The 11,954-nt window shown below is 37.4% G+C and overlaps 1 pseudogene; it reads right to left on the bottom strand.

The window, feature by feature from the left end:
• Nucleotides 1-11,034, bottom strand: part of LOC100981237 (THAP domain-containing protein 3-like) — a 103,978-nt pseudogene extending 92,944 nt beyond the window's left edge.
• Between the last annotated feature and the right edge of the window lie 920 nt (nucleotides 11,035-11,954).

The raw sequence follows: 11,954 nt of genomic DNA on the forward strand, positions 1-11,954 counted from the left end.
CCTTTGATCCAGCACTCTCAGAATACATTCCTGGTCATATTTTCCTTTTACCTACTGATACATATTAGCCAGATCTTACAGTTCCTCTAGCATATAGTCCATCTCCTCACTCAGAAGTCCAAGCACTTTCACAGTAAGGTTTTCCTTAATACTGGCATGCTTAACATGGTTCATGCTAAGTATAATAAACAAAGATCAGCTTTCCCATAGTGATTCTTGCATTTTAAACATTAATTCTGTTTACTCAAATAACTTTTGCCCCAAAATCTAATTTAGAAACAAAATTGCTTGAAAAATTTAAACATTATTTCTCTATGAATGATTATGTTGGGTGAAGGGCAGATCCCAAGGAGGGTAAGCATTGTTTTGTGAGGTACCTGCTTCATATGAGGCCTCTTTATAGCAGGGAGGTAGCATAGGCTGCATATTAAGGCTAAGAATTAGATCCGATAATTCCAGGTTTTTAAATGCATCTACCTAGTTTTGTCAATCTGAAGTCTCAGGATCCCTCCCCTTCCTTATTAAGGCTCTGTTTTTGGCCTCAGACGCTTGCTTACCTTAAAATTCAACCTTCTTTACAGATCTTCCATTCTTACAATTAGGTATTGTCTTTGGTCTTCAGCACTGTTTGTCCTCTGGCTATGGGCAACAGGAATCTCTTATAGAAACTCTAAGGAGGCTTTCTGCCCCTCCCACAAGGATGATCATAGATGTGTCTCTAATTTATTCTCTTCAATACATCAATGGCACTTAGCAACAAACATCTAATTCCACAGTCCTTATAATTATTATTTATATCACACCTCTGAAACTTTACAGACATTGCCTGACCTACAGAATCCCCTTCCATAAGCAGCCTGTTCTAGTTAATCACACTGCTACAGCATTCCAGGTGCTATTGATATTTCATCTATTTTATTGAGGTCTTCATTGTCATCCTGACAGCAAGTGATCTACTTTTAGAACCCCATCTTGAAAATCTGCTTCTGAGGATCACTTTTGGCACCATCTCAATTCAGGATCCCAAAGCAGAGCCATAGATGGTCATTGTTTTAAAAGTGATATATTGAAGAAGTGCTCTCAGAATGAGAGTTAGGGTTCCACCTTGAGGCAAGAGGAGTGGGAAACAGGCTGTGTACATCCCCGAGTCAGTCTGTTACTGGGCTGTGGTTACTATACAAACTCCTCAAAGAGACAGTTTCATTTCAGGTGAGGGTAATGCTCTGGCAGAGGGGGGATTATGAGCCAACAGACAGGGAAAGGTGCACTGATCCTGTGGAAGGGAGTTTGGGAGCCCACAGACAGCACCCATTATGCCGTATTTCTGAGACAGCATTTAAAGCAGTGCTTCAAAAACATAAAGTCCATGTACAGATTATCTTGCCTACTTGCTACTTACTGTGTTCCACTTGCCAGCTATTCCTTTCCCCTCCCATGATATGTTTTTACTACATTTCACTGTGTCCTTCGATGCTTTCAACTCAATGATAAGCTCCTATAGTGCAATGGATTATCTTCTATCAGATACATTTAACAAATTAAAATATCTTCCTGGGAAAAATCTGCTGCTTCAAGTATGAATGTTGACAACCCTCAAAACTTTCCTTATTGGTCTGTCTGAGTCATGGCTAAGGTCAGCAGTTCTGCTCTCAGCCTAAGATGAAACCCTCCCTGTGTTGTGCTCTGCAGACACGTGAAGAGTTCTCAGTCCTTCTTTTATACGTGAGTAGGCCTTCCGAAGAAATAATAAAACAACAAAGTAGCAAAGGATCATCTGCTAGATTATCAACATTAACAATCCTTCATTCATAAATGCAAATTTCCATTCATATTTTTAGAAAAACAAGAGCAGGACATTCATAGTTTAAGGTAAACAACAAAATGGAGGCGCTCTTTAGACAATTATATTTCAATAGTGATCTTAGATCTCCATCTTTTGAGCATGCAATAGCAACAAACAACCTGCTATGAGGGTTAAAACACCTGCTTTTTTAGTTTACCATCATCATCGTACCTTTAAGACTGGCACCCGTCCCCACAAACCCAAAACTGGACATACAGAGAAGAGTTTAGAGGTTGGAGAAAGAGCATAAACTAACTTGTTAAACCTGGAAGTTGACCTCAGTATTATACTTGGAGACAGTACATTGTGTACCCGCAAAATTTGTTATATATATGTGTTATGATTGAAGACAAACTAGTCATTTATTATATTAGTAAATCTGGGAGATAATATAAAATACCATGTGCATTTGATCTATGAAATTCTAGGTAACAAAATGTATTAGCTCAATTGTGCACAGGTTAATGCAAAGAAATCCTATAATATTTCAGAAGATAACAGTCTGAAACTACCTCACAATTGCTTTCAATGACATATTAGAAATGCAATTCTCTGTTCTTAAAATACGTGATCAGACTATTAACACCAGTGCATAAAGAAAATTCTTTACTAAGAAGTCACACAGAAATCAGCAGTAAAGTGTTGTACGTTATGTGATTATATTTTTGTTTGTTTAATATTTAATAGGCTCCTGGTAAAGGTGGTGAAAATGCTTCTACAGTCTTCACACTTAAAATTAGGGGATAATGTATTTCAAATTAGGCTTCATATTATTGCCCCTATAGAAACATTACAGTCAAAGGAAACCTTAGCTTTTTTTAACTTACATTTTTATTATTGTGGGTTCCACTTATCAGTCATTTCCTTCCCCTACCACCAATAAGCTTTTACTGTATTTTACTCTGTGTCCTCAATATATTCAATTCAATTATAAGCCCCTGTAGTATAATAGGTACTGCTTGCATTTCTTCATTCTAAAATTCCTGTCTCTTTCTATTACATCTTGCAAAATCTTTTTGGTTCTTCAAAATTCAGCTCAAATGTCACCTTCTTTTTGTGTGAAACTTTCTGTGTTCCCAACAACTCATTCTCAAGTGGGATTGATCAGATTTTCTTCATTGTGTTGATTCTACTTGCATTATATTTATTACTGTATCTATCACATCATCATGCAAATATGATTTACTAACTTGGAATCTATATGAGATTATGATCCCTATGAAAATGTGGATCCTTTCTTATTCTTTTCTGTTTTATCAGCATCTTGCACAGTGTCAAGAACTTATTAGTGATCCACAATTATTTTTAAATGGTGAATGTACAATTAGGCTTTGTCAGAAATTGACAGAGGAGAATCTAACATGTTTCTTACTGCTTAAAAGGCAAAGTATCAATCCTATGGGAGTACATAAATGCCATATTATGCCTTCTTTTTTTGCTATCTCAGTTTGAAAAGTCCTAAATTTCCTTTAGCATCTTCACAGATTGCTTGTTTTAACAAAATACAAGTACAGAACAACTGAAAAATCACCATGACTCCTGATTAATACTGAGAGAAACAGAGGGAATGAGAAATATATTGTCTTCTATATAATTTAAACAGTTTCAGTAAGCCCCTAGTTAAACCTCAGAATGATTCTTCTTCTTGAAGTAGATTTGCCTGTCAACTCTATCCTTCCTCAGTTTTTAACCAAAACAATTATCAGGAAAATAATGTTGAGTCAATTAGAAAATTCCAAATGTAAACTTTTGTCTCATATTTACAAATCCTTGAATAATTGTCAACATTTGTGTTTCAAAATGTCACTGATTTTGAGCTTCACAGAGCTTACATTTGACTTTTTCATTAGCCTGAAAGTTTGCAGTATCTGAACATGATCATACAAAGCTTTTGTATAGATTTGTCTTTATGAGGTATTATTTGTAGAGTAAGTCAGTTTTTAGCTACTAGAGAAGCTTTTTAGCAACTAAGGAAAAAAAGCAAGACTTTCTCTAGGGTTGATCTTTCCAACAGTGTTGTCAATTGTAACTGGTAAGTTTTTAGTTGCTCTGCAATTGACAACACACTTAATTATTCAAATGAGAAATGTCTCTTCCCAAGTCTGTAATATAAAAATTAGATGCCCTGACATTTTTGATTTCTATTTTAAAGGTACAACTTATCATCAAACTCATGTTCACTGTAAATGTTTTCTTGGCAATTTACTTCCCATAAATGTCTATTATACAGACTAATTCATCTGAGAATAGTGTTTGTTTATCCTCATGTACTTATGAATTTGTAAAGACAGCAGTGACAATAAAGGTAAAGAAATTATGACTAGAAAACCTCCAGATGGTGAGATTTGTTTTGTTGTAATTCCATATTCCAAGGTCTGAGCTGGATCCAATCCAAATTTCAAGAAGAGAAATATATTATACAATTTTTTTAACTGTGAGAACTTAACTGGCTTAGAAATAACCAAACCATCCAAAGATTCATAGGCAAATATTGCTTTTATGTGTGAAACAGGTGAAAAAGTGTGAGCTGGGAAACAAGTCAATATGAGAAAGAATTGTATAGATTTCATTTGTTCTTTTTGGTAGGGTTCCTTAAAAGACATGGAAAGAAATTTTAGAAATAGAAGAGTTGGAATACACATTTATTAACACACCTGTAAGAAAACAGATAAACATACAAATAGTAGATATCCACACCACATTTACAAATTTGAAATTTCTTAAAATTGCCAGATTATCTTAAGATGCTCATCCTTTATCGTTATATCAAAGTGGTGTAAATTATGGTCAAAATAATTTATATTTCAAGAAAATTCATTTATTCATGCATGCATCAATTCATCCAGCATATATTTATTGAGTGCCTATTTTGTGCAACTCACTGTGATAGGGAGCTAATATTCTAGAATCTCTTTTCTCCGTGATAAAAAGCCTACCTTTTATTACTATTTTTATTTTTTGCATTTTTACCTGATGGCAACATATGGCTCATGACAAATAGGAACAAGTAAAACACTGTATTTATCAAGTATCACCAATCAGCCTTATTTGCTTAATATTAATTCAGAAATCAATTTTGTTTGAAATTTGTTTATCAAAAAAAGGCCTGAACATTTTCATTTATTTAGAAATTTCAGTAATATACTCAGTTATCAAAATAATATCAACCATTTTGGTAGTTTAGAACTCAGGTTATTTAAGCCTAAATAAAATGGAGTGACCCATATGGCAAATGAAACATATTTCAAATTTTATTTTTTATGTTTTTAAACCTCTTTCTTGAATCTTTAATTTATACATGTACTTATTTATATATAAATTTTACATTATATACATATTTATGTTTTCTATTTTATTAATGCCAGCTCAGAAGCTAAAAGCACATTTAACAAGTAAAAATGGAAATTAGTTTAAAACTTGTTATTTGTTGTCAAAGTCAAAATTAGACTAGAACTTTTAGAAAATTCTTTTAAAATTCTATAACAGATATGTTCCATTTTGTTAGTCTATGAATTGTACATTACTTAAAATGATTACAAAATATCACATGATGATATAAGTACCATTTATGGGGGGAAATGTTCCTTTAATCAAGTAATTTAAGACAATATAATTTTAAGCATTCCCCATTTTACGTCTTCTAGATGACTGCATGTAAGTAATATTATATATGGTGTAATAGTTAATTTTTTTTTTCTTTTTTTTTGAGACAGAGTCTCACTGTGTCACCAGGCTGGAGTGCAGTGGTGTGATCTCGGCTCACTACAACCTCTGACTCAGTGGTTCAAGCTGTTCTCCTGCCTCAGCCTCCTGAGTAGCTGGGATTACAGGCACGTGCCACCACGCCCAGCTAATTTTTGTATTTTTAGTAGAGACGAGATTTCACAGTGTTGGCCAGGATGGTCTCCATCTGCTGACCTCGTGATCCGCCTGCCTTGGCCTCGAAAAGTGCTGGGATTACAGGCGTGAGCCATCACGCCTGGCCATAATAGTTAATTTTATGTGTCAACTTGACTAGGTTAAGGGACACTCAGATACCTTGTAACATGTTATTTCTGGGTGTTTCTAGGAGAGTGTTTCCGGAAGAGATGATCTTTTAAATCATAGACTGAGTAAAGAAGATTCACACTTACAAATATGAGCAAGCATCATCCAGCCCACTGGGGGCCTTGACAGAAGAACAAAGAAGAGAAAGCATGAGTTTTATCTTCTTTCTTGTGCTAAGACATCCATCTTCTCCAGCCCTTGGACAATGGAACTCTTTATATAGATATATGTATATATATACTTGATTTTTTTTTTTTTTTTGAGACAGAGTCTTGCTCTGTCGCCCAGGCTGGAGTGCAGTGGTGTGATCTTGGCTCGCTGCAAGCTCTGCCTCCCGGGTTCACACCATTCTCCCACCTTAGCCTCCCAAGTAGGTGGGATTACAGGTGCCCGCTGCCATGCCCGGCTAATTTTTTGTATTTTTAATAGAGACGAGGTTTCACAGAAAAGTCTTGATTAATACATATGGTTAATCCTACTTATCATAGTTTTTATAAAAGACTGAGTAAAGAAAACAAATGGCCGTGTGTGTGTGTGTGTGTGTGTGTGTATACATATATATATATATATATATATATATTTTTTTTTTTTTTTTTTTTTCCCTTTGGTTGTTTGTTTTTGAGACACAGTCTTGCTCTGTTGCCAGGCTGAAGTGATGCAATCTTGACTCACTGTAACCTCCGCCCACTGGCCTCAAGTGATCCTCTCCTGCCTCAGCATCCTGAGTACCTGGGACTAGGCACATGCCACCACGCCCAGCTAATTTTTGTACTTTTAGTAGAGATGGAGTTTCACCATGTTGGCCAGGATGGTCTTGATCTCTTGACCTTGTGATCTGCCCTCCTCGGCCTCCCAAAGTGCTGGGATCACAGGCCTGAGCCAACGTGCCCAGCCTATTTTTATTACATATTTTATGCTATTACAATCTGATTTGAACATTAAAGCAAGACAAAATAATATTTAAAAGTGTATTACGTGGAAAATAATACAAATAAAGCATATACAGTTGATTCTTGTTATGCTTGGTAATTATGGTCTACCAAGTCACTACGTTAGTTAAGTTATGGTCTACTATAATGTCCCCATGAGCACTGAAGTAGAAAATGCTGAATCATTAGCCTTAGGGAAAATACATGGTTAGGTTTCTTCAAGCCTCGTTTGTAAAATTTTCATCAAATGATCAATAAACTTGATTTTATGTGTATTTCTGTTTAATGAAACATTATTTAATATATATTGTTGATTCATTAACATTGAACTCATGGCCAAGAGTACTATAACTTATCCCTGAGCAAAGCCCCTTTGTTTTGGCCAATTTACCCCATTTGGAATGAGAATATTTACTCAATGCCTGTACCCCCATTGATTCTTGGAAGTAAATAACTTGTTTTTGATTTTACAGGCCCATAGGCGTAAGGGACCTGCCTTGTCTCAGATGAGACTTTGGACTTGGACTTTTGGGTTAAGGCTGGAATGAGTTAAGACTTTGGTGGACTGTTGGGAAGGCATGCTTGGTTTTGAAATGTGAAAATGGCATGAAATTTGGGAGAGGCCAGAGGTAGAATGATATGGTTTGGCTCTGCATCCCCACCCAAATCTCATCTTGAACTGTAATTCCCACATATTGACGGAGGGACCTGGTGGAAAGTGTTTGGATCATGGGGATGGTTTCCTCCATCCTGTTCTTGTGATCCTGAGGAAGTTCTCACAAGATCTGATGATTTTATAAGTTGTGGTTTTCCCTGCTCTCCAGTCTTTCCTGGTGCTTTATGAAGAAGGATGCATTTGCTTCTCCTTCGCCTTCCACCGTGATTGTAAGTTTCTTGAGGCCTCCCTATCCATGCAAAACTGTGAGTCGATTAAACCTCTTTCCTTTATAAATTACCCAGTGTTGTGTATTTCTTTATGGGAGTGTGAAAATGGACTAATACCCCTGGCCTCTCCCCTTTAAATGCCAAGTGGCACGCTTCTCCAAGTTGCAACAACCTAAAATGTCTCCAGACACTGTTGAAGATTCCCTGGTGGGCAAAATGATCCCCTACTGAGAAAATCGATCTGTGGTGTTGGTTGTGTTTTTAAACTTTACATCATTTGGAGTTAAATTTCATACTTTGGTTATTAAGGAACACTGACATGTATCTCCCCCAAATACTAACAAGAAGTTGACTTTTCTTTGCCTGCTGATATTAAAGTTCCTCCATATACTGCAGAATTTTTCAAATTTATATCCTAAGATTTTATATTTATCAGATAATGAACCTAATTTATAAATATTATACCCAGCATTGTCATCTCTAGAGTCATGTTATCTATCCTCTCCTCTAACAAAATGAATCACTCTTACTGACCATTATTTGTATTGAAGTGATGATACAAAATACATTTTTTGAAATAAATACTAGTATGTTTTCTCTACACCTGAAATTAAAGATAAAACATTTAGATTAAAATATAATAAAATATTTACTCTCATCCAAATTAACTTTTCTATGAAGTACTGAAATTAAAGTCTGTAGGCCTGGAAACTTTCTGTTGCATTAGAGTGGGAATGTCTACTGCAATTGTTTGTTAGTGTACTTACTTAACAAATGTTTAATGAGCACCTACTATGTGTAATTCCTTGTTTCTGAGGAAACAAAGAAGGACCCACTAGCCAAATATCTCAGTTTATGTCCTTGCCAAGGGAGCAAATAATAATCAACTAAACAAATATAGAAAAATATGATAATAGGACAATAAATTGTTTATAGAAAACAAAGCAGAGCAAAGGCTAGAGAATTTTTCATGGGATGATCCACAGAGGATAGTTGAATAGAACTCTGAATACAGTAAGAAAATGAGCTTTATGGGGAATGAACATTCCTGGCAAAGAAGAAATAAAGTGCAAAATCTGAAATCAGAACAATCTTAGCTTATCAAAAGTTAAGTCAGAAATAGGTGTGGCAAATGAAGTGAATAACCTAGAACCATATGAGAGACAAGGCTGGAAGGGCAGGCATGTGTTGGGTCATGCAGAGCTTCCTTGGTGTGGAAAAATTTGCCTTTTGTGTGAGTAGATAAGAAGGCTTAGGAGATCTGAGTGGAGGAGTGGTGTAATCTGATGTACAATTATGAATGATCAGTCCGGCTGCTGAGTGGAAAAGTGTCAGTAGGTGGAAAGGAGTTGAAACTGTGTCATTAAGAAGACATTACCTGGTTTAGGAAAGATGACGGTCATTTGGAAAAGGGCAGAATCAATCATGGTAATGAGAAAACACAGTTTCGGGAAATATTTTGAAGATGAAACAAACGACTTGCTGAGAAATTGAATATACAGTATAACTGAACATTTTCAAAAATGGTTTATAGGATTTAAGTTTAAATAACAATGGAAAACCTAATGTCATTTTCCAAGATGGGCAAGGCAAGAAGGAACAGATGTGGGTGGGTGTGCAAGAGGTAAATAAAATTTCTTTTTAGACATGTTAAGTTTGAGATAAAGTTTAAATGTTAAAACTAGTAACATTTTATCTAAAGAGTTAATTTTTTTTTCTGTTTTTCTGGTAACCTTTAGTTACTGAGCTTAATGTAGATTTTTGTGGGTTTTTAAAATTTGTGTTTCACTTTTGATAGGAGGGTGTTGTATCCGCATTTCTATATATCCCCAATGTATTTTTTTTTTTTAAATAGAAAGGCACTTTATTACACTGCCCACTCACACCAGGCCAGGACAGGAGTCACTCTTTAGAACCCCGAGGGGCTGTCCAGGCTGATGGAGGAGGGGACCCACTCACCTGCCACAGAGCCGGCCCCCTCACATGGCTTCCTCCCTGAGGAGTATCTCCCATACTGGGGCTTCCAACGACCTTCGCTCTGCGCGTGCTGAAAGGACAGAGTTCAGAATCAGCCTCAGCCTGGACTTCTGTTACTATGGGAGGATAAGCTTGTCATGCTCACTCCTAGTGCCATGCCTCTAAACGTCCCTCAGACGGCGTCGGGGCTCTCGCCAGGGAGCTTGGTTACTGTTTCAATCCCCCGCCCGGCAGGCCTCACGGCCAACTTTCTCAGTGTCCACAGCAGACAAAAATGTCCACAGCCAGAGCTCCAAAGCCCTGCCGGCCCTGGTGCCACTGCCGCCTCTGCGTCCGGAGCCTGTGGGGCTCAGCTCTGCTGCTCTGGCCCAAGTCTGGCCTGGAGTGCCCGGTGCCCTTTGCAGGCACGGAGGCAGCTGGACATCCTTCACTTCACCAGCCTCTGGGCCTGCAAGCGCTTCTGGAGCTTTTCATTTTCCTTCAGAGTGAGGAAGAGTTTTTTTCTTCAGGGAATCTAAGTCCAAAAGGGCATAGCTATGATCAGATGGCTGCTTGTCGGGGGGCCTTCTCAAGCCTGCAGGGCCGGCCGGCCGGCCAACAGTCTCTGCTGCTTGCGGCCTCCGTGGCGAGATCTGTTTTACGGGGCCTTTGGCATCTGGGGGCAACTGAAGCTCTTCAAGCGCAGTGTCCATGTTTCTCCCAAGGCTGTCCTCTCCGGCCCCCGCCTCAGGGAGGACCTTTTCTTTCTGAAAAGAGCTGGCATTTCCTCTCTCACTGGCAGTGTGTGTGTTCTCCCTCACCTGCGGTGGAAGGAGAGCTGCTTCCTGCGGCTGCTGTAGCGGTTGCAGCACTGCCAGGCCGCGCACGACTTCGGCATCTCCAGCCAGGCCTAGCTGCCCGTAACAAAGATGGCGGCAGCGGGGCCGGATGTATTTATTTTGTTATCTTCTAAGCCACAGAAAATAGTTTTTTGATATAAATATATAGGTTTATCACAGATAGTGTTTTTTTTTTTCTTTAAATACAGCATTATCTTTCTAAGGCTAGGTAGCTAAAAAATAAAGCCTGTAAAAAAAGTAAGACATGAGTAAATTAATTTATGAAGGCCTGCCTTTCTCAAACAACTGGTAAATACTAACAAATACTATTTTAAGACACTAACACTTATATTTAAAATAGAACTTCTCAATCTTGTGACATTTTACTTAGTCTAATTCATAATATATGTACAACTTGTGGGATCGTTTTGTAAAAGTATATAGTTTGACATAAGTATTCAAAGTTGTTCTCTAAATGTTTAAAGAAGCAATAAATCTAGGTTTGAGGATATTTGGTACATAAATTCACTGGGAAAGAAAAAGTCTGCAATAAATAATGTCATGGTAAAAGTACAAGCTATATATTCTTTTACTATTATTTGCTAGTATTCCACATACTACTTTTTGATCCTTTAATTGAAAATGGAAACAAAATGAAAAAGCAGGTCTGTATTTATAAAGTTTGTCCTGCAGTATTTTGCCACAGGTCCCTGTAAAATTCATTCCTTTAAGGTAACACTTGAATTGCAAACATTATCTCAGCAAAGAAAGGCAGCATTTTCTTACCCATTGGGATCTTAGGAAAAGCGATCTGTTTCCGAGCAGATCCTGAAGACATACTAAGTTATATAAATCGAGAAAGGGGAAGATCAAAACCTTGGCATATTCCTCAGGATCTGCTATAGTGGAAAGTCTGGAAGTACTTTTAAAATCTAGAAAACTGGGGCTGGGCGCAGTGGCTCACACCTGTAATCCTAACACTTTGGGAGGCCAAAGTGGGTGGATCACCTGAGGTCAGGAGGTCGAGACCAGCCTGACCAACATGGTGAAACCCTATCCTTACTAAAAAATACAAAAATTAGCCAGGTATTGTGGTGGGCGCTTGTAATCCCAACTACTCGGGAGGCTGAGGCAGAAGAATCACTTGAACCTGGGAGATGGAGGTTGCAATGAGCTGAGATTGCCCCATTGCACTCCAGCCTGGGCAACAGAGCAAGACTCCATCTAAATAAATAAATAAATAAATAAATATAAAAATAAAAAAAATTATAAAACTGGTAGACAAGGATGAGAGAGGAAGTACATAGAGGGTAAAGGCAAACAGAAAGACAGTGGCCTGCTGCATTATGCAGTCTGGGGTTAATCTTTTTCTTGTACATTATTCTGACTTCTTAAAGGATCATTATGAATAGTTTGAAAACAATTATTTTCGGCCATTTATTGTCTTCTGGAACT

Source organism: Pan paniscus, chromosome 1 (assembly GCF_029289425.2).
Source record: "Pan paniscus chromosome 1, NHGRI_mPanPan1-v2.0_pri, whole genome shotgun sequence".
NCBI lineage: Eukaryota > Metazoa > Chordata > Mammalia > Primates > Hominidae > Pan > Pan paniscus.